This window comes from Poecilia reticulata, chromosome 9, assembly GCF_904066995.2.
Source record: "Poecilia reticulata chromosome 9, P_reticulata-male-v2, whole genome shotgun sequence".
Classification (NCBI taxonomy): Eukaryota; Metazoa; Chordata; class Actinopteri; order Cyprinodontiformes; family Poeciliidae; genus Poecilia; species Poecilia reticulata.
Window position 1 is genome coordinate 21,109,253 of NC_088838.1, and position 16,367 is coordinate 21,125,619.

At 37.9% G+C, this 16,367-nt stretch overlaps 1 protein-coding gene across 5 annotated transcripts in view; it reads left to right on the forward strand.

The window, feature by feature from the left end:
- The window catches only part of grid2 (glutamate receptor, ionotropic, delta 2), a 446,512-nt gene that overhangs the window by 35,217 nt on the left and 394,928 nt on the right, over positions 1–16,367 (forward strand). The gene's annotated exons all lie outside the window — the stretch shown is intronic.

Here is a 16,367-nt window from a genome sequence, read left to right on the forward strand (position 1 = left end):
TATATAGGTAAGAATTAAATGCATCAACAAAAACTATGAGGTAGATTTTATTGGTCTTTGTTATAGCATGCCTATAGACCAAACCTCATTTTGGAGCCAAAGGAAGCACACAGTGTGGTGGCAAATTGGAAACTCAAGGCTGAGACTTCATTATGACTCAGTCAAAAGGAGACTGTGAAGAAAACCCCCAGCATCAACATAACCAATCAAAAGTATTAAAAGCCAAGTCACGCAGAGTTCATTGCTGCATAAACAAGTCGTTTAAAAGAATTATGAGGCCATTCAGTAAATCTCCCTTCAGATGGCAACATATTGCCTCAACTGTTGAAGACCTCCCAAATCTGTAGGCCAGTCCCACATTACACAGTTGGGGAATCTTAACGGAAGACCGAGAAATTCAAAGACTACGACCATAGCAGGCCCCTTTCATTTCATATTTCCTCTACATTTAGAATTTATTCACAGCCTGAAACCCCTTTTTCTCCTTTCTGCTGTTGCCTTGGCACTCTTTCTGGATCAGCTTTCAGCAATTCTAGATATGTCAGACCTGGTATTCTTTTAATCTAATCCAGTAAGACCTGGGGCTTCTGGGAGTTGTTTGCCATTCTGAAAAGTCCGTTCTGGCTTTCTTACTTGTTTTTTAACAGCATGTGTGCATTGTACTTTTAGGCTTGCAGGCGAGTTAAAGAATGTCTTTCATATTTAGAGCATAAGGAAACAAGTAAACCTAGCTATAATGGAATAAAAGTAATGTGCAAATGACAAAGGGCATTTCATTTTTTTTTATTTTACATGAATTCACTGCTTTTTTCCATGACTCACTTACTCTTCCTCTTTCAACAGAAGATGGTTAGCTGATTCTTTGTGTTGCAGATGCATTTAGCTTTTGTTTAGACAGTGGAAAAAAGTGAGTTTTCAGTGAGCTTCAGGGTTTTTTCCCATCTGTAAAACATGCTTTATGAAAGATGAGGACAGACGCACACATACGCACATGCACACGCACACACACAAAAAAAAAACAACAAAAAAAACATATCTACACCATAGATAGGATTCAGCAACACAAAAAAGATGCGAGTATACTGGGCCAATCAGTGGCACTGTAAAACTACCAGAGAACTGCACAAAAAACGAAACGGAGGTACATGTGGGATAGAGAAAGATAAAGCTTGGGCATTAAGGGTTTTAAGAGACACAGCTCACATGGCCACACAGAAACAAGAAGCTGATGTTTGGAACATTATTCACTCTGGCATCCAGTTTCAAAAAGGATTTTTTGGTCTCCCAACATTCTGAATCCTGTGGATACACAGACAAGAAATAATCTTTGTGGATACACCTAAGATCATCTTAGTGTGAATTGACAAAATTATTTTATTTGAACTTTTTACTAAATTTTTGCTTGAAAAATATCAAGTTTAATGAGTTTAGGTGAAGACCATTTGTGAAAATATTACTTGGGGTCACTTATGCCAATGCACACCACGTTTTTAGAGTTTTAGTTGAAGAAAAAAAGTGTATTATTTTCTTTTCAAATCACTTAAATTCTAATTTGGAATTGGTGGGATTTACCTAGGACAGCTGGGCACTTGACAACCTGTAATGTATCGGTGAAAAGACAGATGAAAGTGACCATGGTGGCAAAGGAGGTAAGCTAACCTGAGATTAGGGTAGTACTGCATCAAGGTAATGGGCCAGAGTCTGCATGGACGAGGACTCCTACAGTGAGCATTACAATAAAATACCTCAAATGGGTCCAAATCTTGAGAACTCCACAAGCTTCACTTGGCTTCCTCAGAAGAGAAGCCCATGATACACTTTCTAGCCCTTAAATTTTTTTTGCAGTGGTTTAGAAGTGAGAACAAATATCCATTATGTAGCAGTGCACATGCAGATCCACGGTACGTCTTCTCGGGGTGCAAAACTGCTCTGCTTCAGATGGTGCCACAGTGGGATATGACAGAGGCTGCAGACTTGCTGGAAGAATTCAGAGTGGCAGCAATCAAAACCTCAAGACTAAATCACTGCCTCATCGTAGCTTTAATTTGATAAGACGATGTCAAAGATATTTTTGTCTTGAACCTGGATCAGCAAACATTGTTGTATCCTTATAGAGGGGTCAACCTTGAATGCTTCACTACATAAATAATTTAAATCGAATGTTTGTCCCAACGTACCATTGGACAAAAGATCTGTACTGACTCAAGGTAGGTCATGAGAGATTAAACCCTTTTTGGACAATAGTTAATCTTCCCACCAGAGGTCATACAAACATGTAGGCCAGATGCCGTGGCCCCCAGCAGCTAAGAGGGTTCTTGTAACTGTGCCTGCATATCTGCCGCAAAATTAAAAATACTCTAGTCCAAATGCTCAGATCTGGTTTGTACATGTTGGAAGGACTAAACTGTCTCCATCCACCCCATGAATCTAGGAGCGAGTGTGATTGTTGATAAATCAGTCATCCAGCTGCTGAGGGCAGCTGTTGTGACGAGGGGAAACTAAGGAGCTGCCAGTGGAGGCTGGTTGTCAGCCAGAGAAAGGCTATATAGACTATTAACACAGTCCGTTAGGGTCAGCTGCAGGGGGAAGTATGGTGAAGTCCACAGAGAGCCACTGACCCCACACAACAGGAAAAGTAGAGAGCAAAACATTGGTAGAGAGTAAACCCGGTTACGCTAAAAGACAATCCTAAGACTGACCCCGGTGCTCTGGGGTGCAGCAAGGATGCTGATCAGTTAGGTTTAGCATATCCTGTATAGCATGCCTATATATCATTAGAAAGTTCTGACATTTCTTGATACTTGGTTTCTTTGTGTGAAAGTGCATGTTTCCATCAGCTTTGATCACAGCCCGTCATGATGAGACCTGAAAGGCACTTTTCTACAAAATCTCTCATTGCCTCAGCTTGGGTGACATATCAAATGAATAAAAGCTGCATATCTGGAATGCATTGCATAGTAAATTCTTGTTCCTTAGCTTTTTTTCCCTGGGTGATTATGGCTTGATTAGAATCTTTACTGGTTCAGTTAGCATATTGTAGTTAATCAGTCTTTAAGTGCACACCACCTGCAAGTCTCCCCCCTTTAATTTCCAGAAGTAATTCACAGAAGTTGTAAAAGGGCAATCAGGTTTCTCTCTCTGTGTCTGTGAATAAATCTAATATTCATAAACCCATACCCATTGTGGGATAAATCTAGTGTAGTGCATGGCAACTTAACGACAGCAAAATCTTCCTACTGGTTTGCTGCACAGGCACTTTAATATAACAGGTATAAATTTGTAATCACAGACAGACTCTTCATTGCAATTGCTGTGAAAGAGAACGTGTTAGGCTAAGAGATTAATGCAGTCTTATTCTGATTGTATGTCGTACAGTGTGACATAAGCTCACCAAATCGACGCTGTTAAACATGACAGTAATTGAGGCAGAAGTACAACTGCATATTAAGATAGTTTACATTTTATTTACTCTAGAGTAAATCACTAAAAAGCAACATAATTTACTCAACCCAAGAAACCTGGATCACCAAACATTGTATCTTTATAGAAGAGTGAGCCTTGACCACTTTTCACTGAGCTTTACAACACGATGTCTCTTCAAGCACTTCAAATGATGCCCAGTTTGTGTGAATGAAATCAATCTTGGACAAGACAGCAGGATATTCATGCAGGATTTAATTTACAGCTTCCCTGCAGTTTGTGGGCCTTTAAAACAAAGTGGGTTTCTGTTTTAGCTAGCTCTTTGGATACACTCTACTGGGGCTACAGTACACTATATCTCTATGGCTTACCTCTGTCCTTTTTCTTCCTGTTCATATCCATATGAGCAGACTCCATATATATCTTGGACTTAAACACCATAGGTGGCACTCGTAAAGTTTAATGTTGGCTCTAACAAGATGTCAAGGTCACACTGTTGTAATGTTATAGGAAGCCTCTCTCTCTCTCTCTCTCTCTCTCTCTCTCTCTCTCTCTCTCTCTCTCTCTCTCTCTCTCAATGAGAAGTAATGAAGTTCTATTGGTCATAGTTGAGGAGGCCCATTGTTCAGCTCAGAGAGGGAACATTAATGGAATGGATTATTCACGACAGCTTGCTGAAAGGTTTATCACTCAGTCATACTGGAATATATTGTCTGCTCATGTCCCTTGTTGGTGTACCATTTCTGTTTTAGTGCTGCGCAGAAGTGCATCTACTACACACGTAAACACAGAGGCTGCATGCACAAAATGCTTTAGATCGTTATTTTGGTGGGTGGGGGTTGTCAGGATTTCCTGGACATTTCATAAAACTCAATATGGCATTGTGTTATATTAACTAAACTGTTTCTCAGCAAAAACGGAATAAATCTTTTAGCAAGGTCAAAACCATTGCCATGTTCTGAGACTGTAGTCCTTGATGCAGTTGTGCATCGAGAAGAACTCGATGCACAACTGTTCGATATCTGTTCTCGGGCTATTTGCTGCATGTTTTTGTCTTCTCTCGCTTCCTGATTTCCACTCTGTTTACTGCCCAATAAAGGCCAGCAGAGCCTAACTCCGCCCCCAAAAGACTAAAAAATAAAAAAATGAAACATGAATTCTTAGGTTGCGTTTTCTTGAAAAGCGCCAGACTAAACCACAAGCTAATTAGGCAATAAAAAGAACTAAGGACTAGGCCTGTAGCGATAAATCAATTAATCGCACGATAAATTAAACCTATCGACCTCATTTTAATTATCGGCTTTATTGCCTCTTCCTGCCTTTTTTTTTCTTTCTGTTGGTGGCACTGAATGAAAAAATTCTCAACTCCGGTGCCTTCCACTGCCACTCCCTTCCTCATTTCCTTAATGTCCAGCGCACACTACACGAGTTGTCGGCCGACTGTCGGCCCGTTTTCAAAACTTGAGAGACACATTAGCCAACAGTATAACGGTTCGATCGGGTTTGATCGTGATGTGCGGTGTCCAGCCACATGGGCTCAAAATAATGGCTACAAGTCCAGTTAACTAATTTTAATATCAGGCATTAATCAATGCTTTACTAGAATCTACCTGTGATGCATGTGGCTAGAGTCAGCGTAAAGTCCTGACTGAATGAAAATCATTATAACCTATTTATGTCAAGTTAACGAAGAACAGCTGAAAACCTGCGGGTTTATCAAGTGCGGTAGCAATTTGGCTCCAATTCCTCTCCTTGTCATTTCTATATTCTTTTCACGAAATGTTGAATATATCATCTACAATGTGCGCCGGACTTCGGGGGCTGTGTCAGCTGTTTGGGATTCCCCTCCGTAATTTCCCCTCAGAAAGCGCGGAGGAGGATCCGCGCTTTCTGATTGGCTACCTGTTCAACGTTAACATCCCAGTCGGGGAAAACCCCTGATTTTGATCGGAGCGGTCACGACAATCTAAATCACACTACATGATGATCGGTTACGAATTCACCAGCGACAATCTTAGATCGGCCAACATAAGGGGAAAGCAAAAAATCGTGTAGTGTGAACTACTGCATTAGGTAGTCGAATATGCCCATCTTCTCTATTTACATCTAGTGATTACTGAAGGGCAATATAGCATTCAGACTTCATAATCTGGACTCTTTTGGTTGAATGCCGTATTTATTTCCACGTGTTTTGTTAATGGATACTGAGAATCCATTTTATTTTTGTTTTTGGTTGTTTTGTTTGTTTAGTTTATCAGTTCCAGTGTTATGTGTTCTTTTGATAATAAAGTGTATCTATCTATGACAGGAAATGGCATGCATTATTACATCATTTCCATTAAAGCTGTGTCAAAAGGTCTTGAAACAATATTATCGTTTATCGCATTAATTTTTTAGACAATTAATCGCTCAGCAAAATTTGTTATCGTGACAGGCCTACTAAGGACTTGAGACTTAAAGTTGTTTTGTATTTCATTTTAGCTCTCTTTCTTTTTGCTCTCTGGGCTGTATTGCACTTAATGAGGTCAATCAAGTGCATCACTATGGGAGATTAATGTGGTTTGGCTGTCTTTTGGTGAACTCTTTCCATTGCAATCGTTTGCAGTTTTTCTTCCTAATGCACTTTGGTTATTTTAATCAATACTCTTAATAAATGGTGCAAGAATGAGATTGAAGGGAAGTGCAAGTTGAAGTGTGAAAACAGAACCGCCTAAGAGCCCTGAACATGTGTTACTTGACACAGAAAGCTGTGTACCAAGTCCCACAGGCCATTTTGAGTGTGTTGGTGTTTGTTTGTAGGCTCCTAGCCTCAGAACTTCCTGCTCCTCCTAAGCACCACTACTTCCTGACCTCTTCACTTTATTGTTTCCCATTTGATCACTCAATTTGTTACTCCCCCCTGCACCATCAAACTCAATTTATGTGTCTAAATCCGTCATTCCACCAGGTCAGAAATGCTTATATAGTCTAAATTTTCTACAATTACAACAGTTCATATTTAGGCAACTGGCAAAGTTCTTGTGACTGAAGCATAATTTACAAAAAAAGAAAGAAATTTCCTTCAGGGGAGTTGAAACCCTGAATGCTGAGAGTAGATAGGATCTTAAGATTCAGTACATTCATGTCACAATTTCCTTAATTGAGCTGACTAATGGTAAAAATGTGTTGTCTATTTTAAGTTTGTTTTTCATCTTGTTATATATAGCTTGGAAGTGGGATTTTATACATTGTGTAAGTGCACAATAATTCTAGAGTTATATTAAAATTAACCTACTAATTTGGAGCTGTTTCTCATTACATGAAGAACCATGGTTTTCTTAAAAAGGACAGTGGAATTAAAGAATAGGTTAATCTCATTTAAATTAAACATAAATTGATCATCTTCATCAGCTCTATCAAGACTACTCAAAAATGACCTACATTTATATCGCTTTAAAATTGCATATTATAAAGACAATTTGTTTGTGTGTAGATTAAATTAAAAAAAGAACAATTTGCCCTGTTCCACAGATTAAAACTGTGTATTTAAAAAAATCTGATCAATTTATTTGTTGGAGATTTCTGACATCCACCATGTGTTTGGGACTAAGAGAGCATGTCTTGGACACCTATTCAGCTCATTGACAGGGATGTCTGGATCCCTCTGGTCCCAATGATTCAGATAGAAGGGATATATAGCACCTTTGCGATTTGTCCATCTTCTTGATCAATAATGCATAAACGCTCTCATGACATCCAAAATATGTTCTCCTTCCATATGCAGTTAAGCAGAAGACGAGCTATGATCTGATTTTCACCAGGAAAGACATGCTGGCTGCTGAAAATTGATCCCCATGTGCAGCCAGCTGTAGGATGAATGCTTAGGGATCTCTTTCCAAAAGGGTTTGCCTATTTCTACTTCTGCAGAGTGAGGCTGTAACGATTCCCTGAGTCTAGGAAAGTAATGTGTTCAGTTGTGTAGGCTACGCTTCAGCAACAGTGGCGACATTTGGATGAAATCAAAGCACTTGCATTGATGTATGTATAGTTTAGTAAATGTATCATTAGCATTAAATATTACATTATCATAATCATCCATCCATCCATTTTCTTGACACCCTTGTCCCTCAGTGGGGTCGGGAGGGTTGCTGGTGTCTATCTCCAGCTAACGTTCCGGGAGAGAGGCGGGGTCACCCTGGACAGGTCGCCAGTCTGTCACAAACAACCATGCATACACACACACACACACCGAGGGGCAATTTAGACAGACCAATTAACCTGACAGTCATGTTTTTGGACTGTGGGAGGAAACCGGAGTACCCGGAGAAAACCCACGCATGCACAGGTAGAACATGCAAACTCCATGCAGAAAGACCGGGGCCGGGAATCGAACCCAGAACCTTCTTGCTGCAAGGCAACAGCTCTATCAACTGCACCACTGTGCAGCCCATTATCATAATCATTTTACTGTATTTTTAGGTGTCAGTTATACATTGTCCCCTTTAAAACCAATGTGGAGCTTGTGTCTACATTCCAGTATGGGACAACAAAATGTGACAGGTTGCACTACATGACCCTTTTTCCCCCTTTTTTTCATCAGATAGAAAAATATATTTACAGCATGACAAGAAATGCTTTCTTTGTGATGAGTTTTTTTTTTTTTTTGGTGCCTCTAAAATGCTTTCACAGATGGCTCTAAGGTTATTGTTCTAAAGTGCTTGTATTCGCTGTTAAATCAAAGGTCAGGGATTTCATGGTTAAACAAGTGTGTCACTGTAAAGGTCTTGCAGGATAAATGTACTTATTGCAAAAACATGTTGTCTCTTTTAGCTTTCAGTGACAGATCATTCTGTTAACATTTACTTCCCTATGTGATTTTAGAGGTACCTTCTCGGTTATATTCAGAATGGAAGACTATGCATCGGTGCAGGCTGACTTCAATTATAAAGATGAAAAAGAATTTTAAAAAGTTCTATTCAGTGCCTACAGGAATTTGTGGTACTAAACTGCAACTTATACTCAGAATCACAGCTTTATTGATTGAGCTTTTGTCACTTTTAACAGCTCAGGAAATTAATTATCTACCAAATCTTCCATTATTTGAAATACAAATGATTACAAGTGCAGCCTGTCATATTAACGTATAGCAATGACCCATAATTGTTTTAATTACTGTCCTTAGTAGCTGGTGTTTTTTCTGCTTTGTTTTTTGGGTTTTCTTGCAGATTTAATGATATATAAGTAAGTGCCGATAGAAAGTCTGAAAAAAAAAATTCTTAGTTTTGTAATCTACAAGGCCTTTCCCCATTTTCATGAGGTGTAACACTTAACTCAGAGAATATTCAGGCTAAATTGTCAGTTTTGTATTGATCATGCAATCAGGCTTCACAGCACATATTCCATTAACAATACAGCATTCGTGCTTCTTCAATGGACTTTTGTTATTGCCCTGTGGGCGGCTAAAGATAACCTCAGTCTCAGCCTAATTCCAACCTAAAGATGATGAGCTCCATTTAGCTTGGCCTGATTAACAGTTTTCATCTATTTGGGACTCATATGACCCAATCTGTTTTCTAGGCCTGTGCCTTCATGTGCCTGTCTGCTGTTCAGTGTTTATGGGTAAGTATAGAGATATTTAGGGTCCCCAGTGAGATGTTTATGCAATGTGCTTTACAGCCAAGGACAAAGTGTACAGGTGTGTCCTTGCTTTTAATTCTGCATCTGGGATGTAGTTTCGTATGTATGATATGAGACGTACAATAAGAGACCCACGGTTTTGTGTCAAGGGGATTGAAAAGTTATGTTGCATCAAACATATTTCAGATACATAGGCATATAACTTCAATGAATTTGTCAAATACATTGACCAATAAGGTCACATACTTGTTTGTGCCTAGTCTTTCCAAGGTTGTGATGGAGAATTTGCAGTTGTTGCTTGTAAGTGTTAGTCAAAGTCCAACATTATTTCCTTTTATATTTTTCTTTGACATTATTTTCTCAGACTTTTATGTTTCAGAGTGTTATGAGTTATTTTGTGATATTCTATGCTGTCTGCTAAAACATCTATCCTTTGGCATTTCGTATTAAACTTTTTTTCCCCCCTAAGTTAACTTTTTTTATTATATAAATTTTTGTCTGTATCAGAGCAATTCAGGTCAGTGTAATATTTACCTGTTTGTTTCTTTTTCTCCTTTGTTTCTGTTTTTCTTAAGACCCACTTTAGATGTTTTACAGCACAGCTAGAATCATAATTTTAAAATGGAATATGCTTTAATCCTTGGTACTTGTTATGTTTTTATGCTGATCAGTAAATAACTATGAATAAAACAAAAAATGTACACCAAAAAGTATTTTATTTTTCCAGCAGATATTGAAATAATTCTATTGAATAACTGTAGTCAAAACCTAAAGTCAAATCGTCCAGCATCATATTAGAAAGGTATTGTGAAAAGATCTGGGTAGATTCATGTTTGTAAGGCTGCACCTCATTAATTAGAGGAAACTTAAATGGTATTTACAGCTGGTAGGAAGTACCTACTTTAAAGTTTGGTCAGATCTTTGGGGAGAAGGAGGATTGTGTAATTTTCCATAATTTTGAGCTGTTTTCAGTCTCTTCATCTTCCTGATAAGTTCTTCTGATTTATGAGTTTATTGAGCTGTAGGTGGACTGAACTGAAGTGTTTCTATAATGGGATATGAGTTTAGGCTTTTTGTCCTTCTTTAAGATAATATGATATGAAATGGAGCCATGTAAAAAAAAAAAAAAGGTATGTACTGAAATGACAGTTCATTCCTACTCCCACAATGAAATCCAAGTTGAATCTTGCAAGTTGTCTTGCTTTTTAAGTCCATAAGGTTATTATTTAACCAAACTTGTGGTGATAATGAACAAATGGAAATTTCATTGTGATGCTGAAAAGCAGCAATATGAAGAACTAATACAGACAGATGGCAACAGCAAGAGACTAAAAACAGAAGAGGGGTGAGAAAATGATTAATAGTCGGATAGGCAGATCATCCGACTGAGGAATAGAAAGAAAACAGACTTGCACATCAAGCTCAGAGGGTGGTGCAAGTTTGTGATTCATGAGGCAGCAGTGTCACAAGTCAAACTTTTTACCTCTAGCTGCCAGAGAAGAGAAAAATGTGGTTGAGCAATCAGAAACGAATGAAGAGAATTTAAAAGTGGATTTTTCAATCATTTTGTTCAAATTCAAAAGTTTGCGGGTATGACAGTCATGGAAGATATCAAAAAAATGGAAGGAGCAATGGTGGCTTAAGAGCATAAAAGAAAAGGATTGAACACTAACCCCACAAGGTTCATTGCATAATGCATGTGATGGGATCTGGTGCATGTAAACGGTGTGTGAATCTTTCATTACATTGAGCTGACCAAGTGATACCATTTGTGAGAAATAAAAGTCTGTAATAGTGGACAGAGCAACCATTGTGTTTGTTGAGGTAAAATCCCACAAAAGGAAAATGTTTTATATAATGTGTGCATTTGTCTGTTTTGCTGTAGTGAGTTAGATTCAGAGTGTAAGACAGGTTGCAGTTCTTGTGGTTGAGTTCTTTGTATTTGAGGCAGAAACGTGCCGTTCACTGCAAAGCAAGCAAGTGAACTAAGACATTATAAAAAGCCGTCTAATAACACGATTCCGCCTCAAACATATTGTGGTTTTTAAATGTTCTATGTGATTTCGACATATGGCACAGATTGGGAGAGTTGGCATCTGTGGGACTGAAGGTTACTCGGCGCATTTGTGTTCGGAAAACTTCCCTTAGATATACTCTAAGTACATGAAGAGAGAAGACCAGTCACTGCAATCACTGAATCAAATAAAAAGGTCTTCACCTTCTTTCAAAATCAACATTGGGCTAACCAAAGTAATACGCTTGTATTCAAACTACTGATAAAACATTGCAACTCTTTAAAAGAAAATCTTTACTCTTATTCAGTATCGGATAGAATCCTTGTCTTTTCGTAAAGTGTATTTAAACACCTGATTTCAAATGTGTGGCATCTCTAAATTGTGAAACGCAATGTGACAACTTTTTGACGTTTAAAAAAATGTCGATGGTAGATTGGCTAGAGATCAAATGGTCTCCGTTACACTATCACTTCTGTTACACCATTAATGTGCAAAACAGATATGAATTGACATGTGAGAGTATACAGTTACAGATTTTATATGTTACTTCTTTCTGAAATACAAATCATCAGCTAACACAACAACGGGTTACTTTGTAACAAACCTATTCATCACCACCACACAGTATTGTGATTTCTTTCAGCAATGCCACAGCATCTCCTCCTATCCTCGAGAGTTGTGCACAAGCAGGAGGCTGATAACCACTGACCTGCCTGCTGACCTGCATCAGCCTCTGTCTCGGAGCCATGCAAGTTTGCATACCAACTTGCCATGAAAAGCCTGAGCGGTTCCCAAAAGACCCATATCACAGTGCAAAAAGACCTCTGCCGTTTGTAGATGTAAAGGTATTCATCTATAAATTAGATCAGATTTTTACGTGGATTTTGATTTTGCGTTGGCTTCCTTAATACAGTTTGTTCATTCCTGGATTCTGATGGTTTGCAGATAAAATAAATAGAAGCATTTATTACTGGTTGTTTTATCTAAGTTTTTAACAATAAATCCACCAGATAAACTTTTGTTGCTGCTGTGTATTTTAACAAATGTAAGATGTGTAAGATCTTTAGATTTGTGCTATATGCTGTGAAAACTTGCAGGGTGAAGAAAATTTTTTTTTTTTTTACAAGTAAAGGCTACATACTTGGTCTTCTGTTACCATTTTGAACCTCACTGCTCTTCAGGGTCTCTGCCACAGAGTAATGGAGTCCAACAAAAGTCTTTGTGTCACTATATCAACACAGAATTTCAACTAAAAGTAAAAAAATAATAATAATAGTTCACTCATGAAAGGGGCACATTGTAGGTTTTTCTGATTATTAAGCACATTGCTTATTCTTTTGTGCAATTCAGCTGTACAGGAACATGATGCAGGGTTGTATCCTCCTGTCACAAGGACAAGCCCAATTGGTATGTTTTAATTGTTTTGTTTTGTTTTTTCTTTGCACTCCAACTAAATTGATGTAATTAAAGGAATAAATTTCACCTTCATTTTTCAATGTTTCCATTTGTCAATTGGGACCTTTAGATATTCATGTTGTTTAGTTTCATTTTACAATCAAATGTGGATTAATTTAACTTTGCTTCAGATTTGCTTGCATTTCAAAGGTCTTCAAACCGAACCTCAAACAACTAAGAAATGTCTTGGCAGGGGAATTCAATGAATTATGTTCCCGTCTGCTGCAGTGGTGCCCTTAAGTAAGTAAAGCACTTAACCTTCAGCAGTTCTGGTGGAACAACTCAGTGGCCCACAAAAGAAGACTGTGGGTTGATCTTAAGTTTAAATGTTTGTAGATGTAAACAAACCTTGAAGGGCTGCCTGCAGTAGGTCGTCTTTTGAAGAATGTTGGGTATTGTCAAAATCCTTTCTCATGTCACATGAATGTTTTTCCCCCTTTTTTTTGTTCTAGTGTCTCTGCTACCATAGCAGAATAAGCAGTAAAAATCCACCCGTTGCCACATAATTTGTCTCTGAATATATGGTGTGAACTATGAATTAATAAACTAACCCAACTTCACACATTTATAGTGCTTTGTAAAAATCTTCAGTTTACTTGTTTACGTCTGTCCTCTTACAATCTCAAATTTAACTTTCTAAGCATGGCTGTAGTAGCCCCTCAACAGCTAACTCGGATAAGAGCAAGCTCTTAGGCGAGTGATGTAGGGATTGGTTATTTGACCAGCCAGTCAAGATTAAAAAATGTAAAGCAAGTATGTGAAATTAATTTAAAGAAAAATAATAATTTAATTTTAGACTAAATCATTTGCTTGCCTAACAATAGGAAAGCTATTGCATTGTTTGCCATAATTGTTTTGAAAGTGATATTGTGGAAACAGAATTTATGCAAAGTGCTTGTAGTAATACCAATAGTAATTTGCAGAGATATGGACTCTACTGATGAGGCGACTTCTTTGCAATTGGTTGCACTGGATTTTATTTACAGGTGTCAAAGTGGATTGGGCATGCACATGCCACACCTGATGTAGATCATTTGAAAAAAATGTCAAGCTTACATCATTTTCCTTCCATTTCACAATTATGGACTAAATTGTTCTTATAGCCTGTCACATAAAATCCCTAAAAAAAATTGTTTGGTTTCTGTAACCTGATAAAATGCTCAGTGTGTGAGGCCTGCTTAAATCCAAACAGATGTGCTTAATTGTATTTGTTCAATTGTTTTTAGTTTTTGTTTTGTCTAATTTATTGGCTGAAATTACCTGTAATTTGCTGCACTGAAAATAAATTTGTGTTAAAGAAACAAAAGATCTGCATACGGTGGATATTTTGATTTAATATATTAAAATGTGAAAACCTTGTCATTACTCTTTGATGCCTGGGACTCTGCTTGGAAATTAATTGGGAAAGACAAAATAAGGAAACAATGCTCAAATAAGTCAATCAAACCTTTGCATTATTTTGTATCAGAAATGGGTCAAGTACAAATAACATGGGAAGAATGCATGATTATTCTACAATAGAGCTCAGTTTAATACAGCGCACTGCAGTGACCCAACTCCTACTCTCTGTATAATCACCTCAGGTGAAGCAGCTGTTTCTATGCTCTCAAGAGGTTTTCTTATTGTTTAAAACACAGAAGAACAAGACCGCTGGAGTTGGAACCACAGATGACAAATTATTCATAATAAAATATGGAAATTCAAAGGCAGCAAAAAAGAATCATGAATAGCTAAAAATGGTAATGGTGCAAGGGGTCTGAAAAAATGGAAAGTGCTTAAGAAAGCTCAGTTTGTAAATAGGTTGGCAAGTTTCCCAGGCAGACATTGTGTTTTAAGCACACTAATGCATTGTGCGTATTGCTGGTCATAATTGTAAGTGTGTTTATCTGTAAGTCAACTTCAGATTAGGGGAACTGGTGAACCAGATCTTATTCCATTGGAATTATTTTAGAGCGGTTCTTAAAAACGAGGAACACGTTGTTGTTTTTTTAAACTTGTGTAACCAGATCGTTATGTATTGCAAATTATTTCTGCCCAGGTCCCTTTTGCAAATAAGATCTGGAACTCAACAGGGTTTTACCTGATTGAATAAAGAGAAGAAAAGACATTAGTTTTTTCTATATTTTGTTGTCTCCAAACCTAGAAGAACATGTGAAGGAGAAAAACTGCACCATTACTTGTGGACCTAATTTATTACTCAAGTGAGTAAGCAATGCAAAATACGGAGTGGTCGTATTTGATTGCAATACGACATTGAGGAATAGTATCTTAAAAGGTGTTCTTATGTACAGATAAAACAAACAAACAATGCAATAACCTTTTTAAGTATTTTGCCTGTGTCTTGATATTGCTTGAAAAATGTCAGACCAAATATTACCTGATTTTTGTAGACTAAGAGTTGTAAAGATGTTAAGAGCCATGGCGATGCGTCTGAAAACATTAGCATACCCACTCAAGTGCATATTTGATGTTTTCATAGTGCTTGTTTTCAGTGTTGGGTATCCTGCATATGAAATTTGTGAGACTTTATTTGAATTATACATCCTTTTTCCCCCCACATCAATTATTCAGCTTGCAATGCAAGTGTTTCATTTGGTCATTAACATGCACAGCAATCTGCGTATTGTTATGATTGTGTGAAACACAAACATGCAATAATATTTCCATTTGCATCCTGTCCACTGTAACATAGATTTACACAAAAAATGAATCGGTTAAGCAACGCCGTTCATTTTTACAGAGCCCGAATAGCAATGCAATTTGTATGAGTTCAAATGCTATTTCTTTTTGCATCTGTAATTTGGAACAAAGGGAAAGGTTCAAGGTTGAGTCAGAAAATCACAGCCTCAGAGGTGAATCTAGGTCTTATGTGAGGAGAGCAAGACAACAAAAAGAATAGGGGATGCAGGGAAGATAACAGGGATTTTGTAATACACAGAGACAGCGAAGATGGAAATGAAGAAAATATAGGATTTAAGGGCTTCGCCTGAAAAAAGACAATAGGAGTGAGGGGATCAGACGGGGAAATCGAAAGAAAAGATTTAGATGTAACGTATAAATGGAGTGGAAGTGGGAATGAGTGGAGTCTGAGGTGGATAGCTGGGCTGCAGTGTGAGAAGTGGTATCTTTGTGATAAAGTGCTGGTCGGTGGACTAAACTGTGGCATGAAGTTGAAAGCAGGGGGTATAACAGGTCTCCAGCGGAGGGGTATAACCTTGTCTTTCAGTCTTAAAAGAGGTAAATGTCTGTTTCACACGAATCACCTTGCCTTAATTGTTCCTCTGCTTATTTTCCCTCAGTTTCCCTTGCCCTTCTTTTCTCACCTTCCCTACAGACCAAGTATAGAGAAAAGATGACTTCGATGTTCTTTTTGTTTAACGCAACCTTCTACCAATGCCCTGGTATTGGACATAAAATGAAAGCCTGTTGTGCAGCCATGTACTGTCTCCAATGAGTTATATGATTATACAATATATGCTGGTAGACAAAAGCTATTATCCACAAAACCCAAGGTAATACCGCTGGTGTTCTGCTGGGAAAGACTGCTGGAAAGAACCAACTCAAAAACACTAACAAAAAGGTTTAGAGCCGGTATAGAAAACAGAAAAATCCCTATTCAGTTCTGTGCTCTAGGAACATTCTATTGTACCAGCAGAGAAGGAAATATGGTTTGCATATTAACAACCAGCCATGACATACAGATTCAATATACATCAGAATATCAGTGGTGACACATTTAAGTGAGTTTAAACATTTTGATTATTGATTTTGTTTGTAGGCTGCACAGTGGCGCAGTTGGTAGAGCTGTTGCCTTGCAGCAAGAAGGTTCAGGGTTCGATTCCCAGCCCCGGTCTTTCTGCA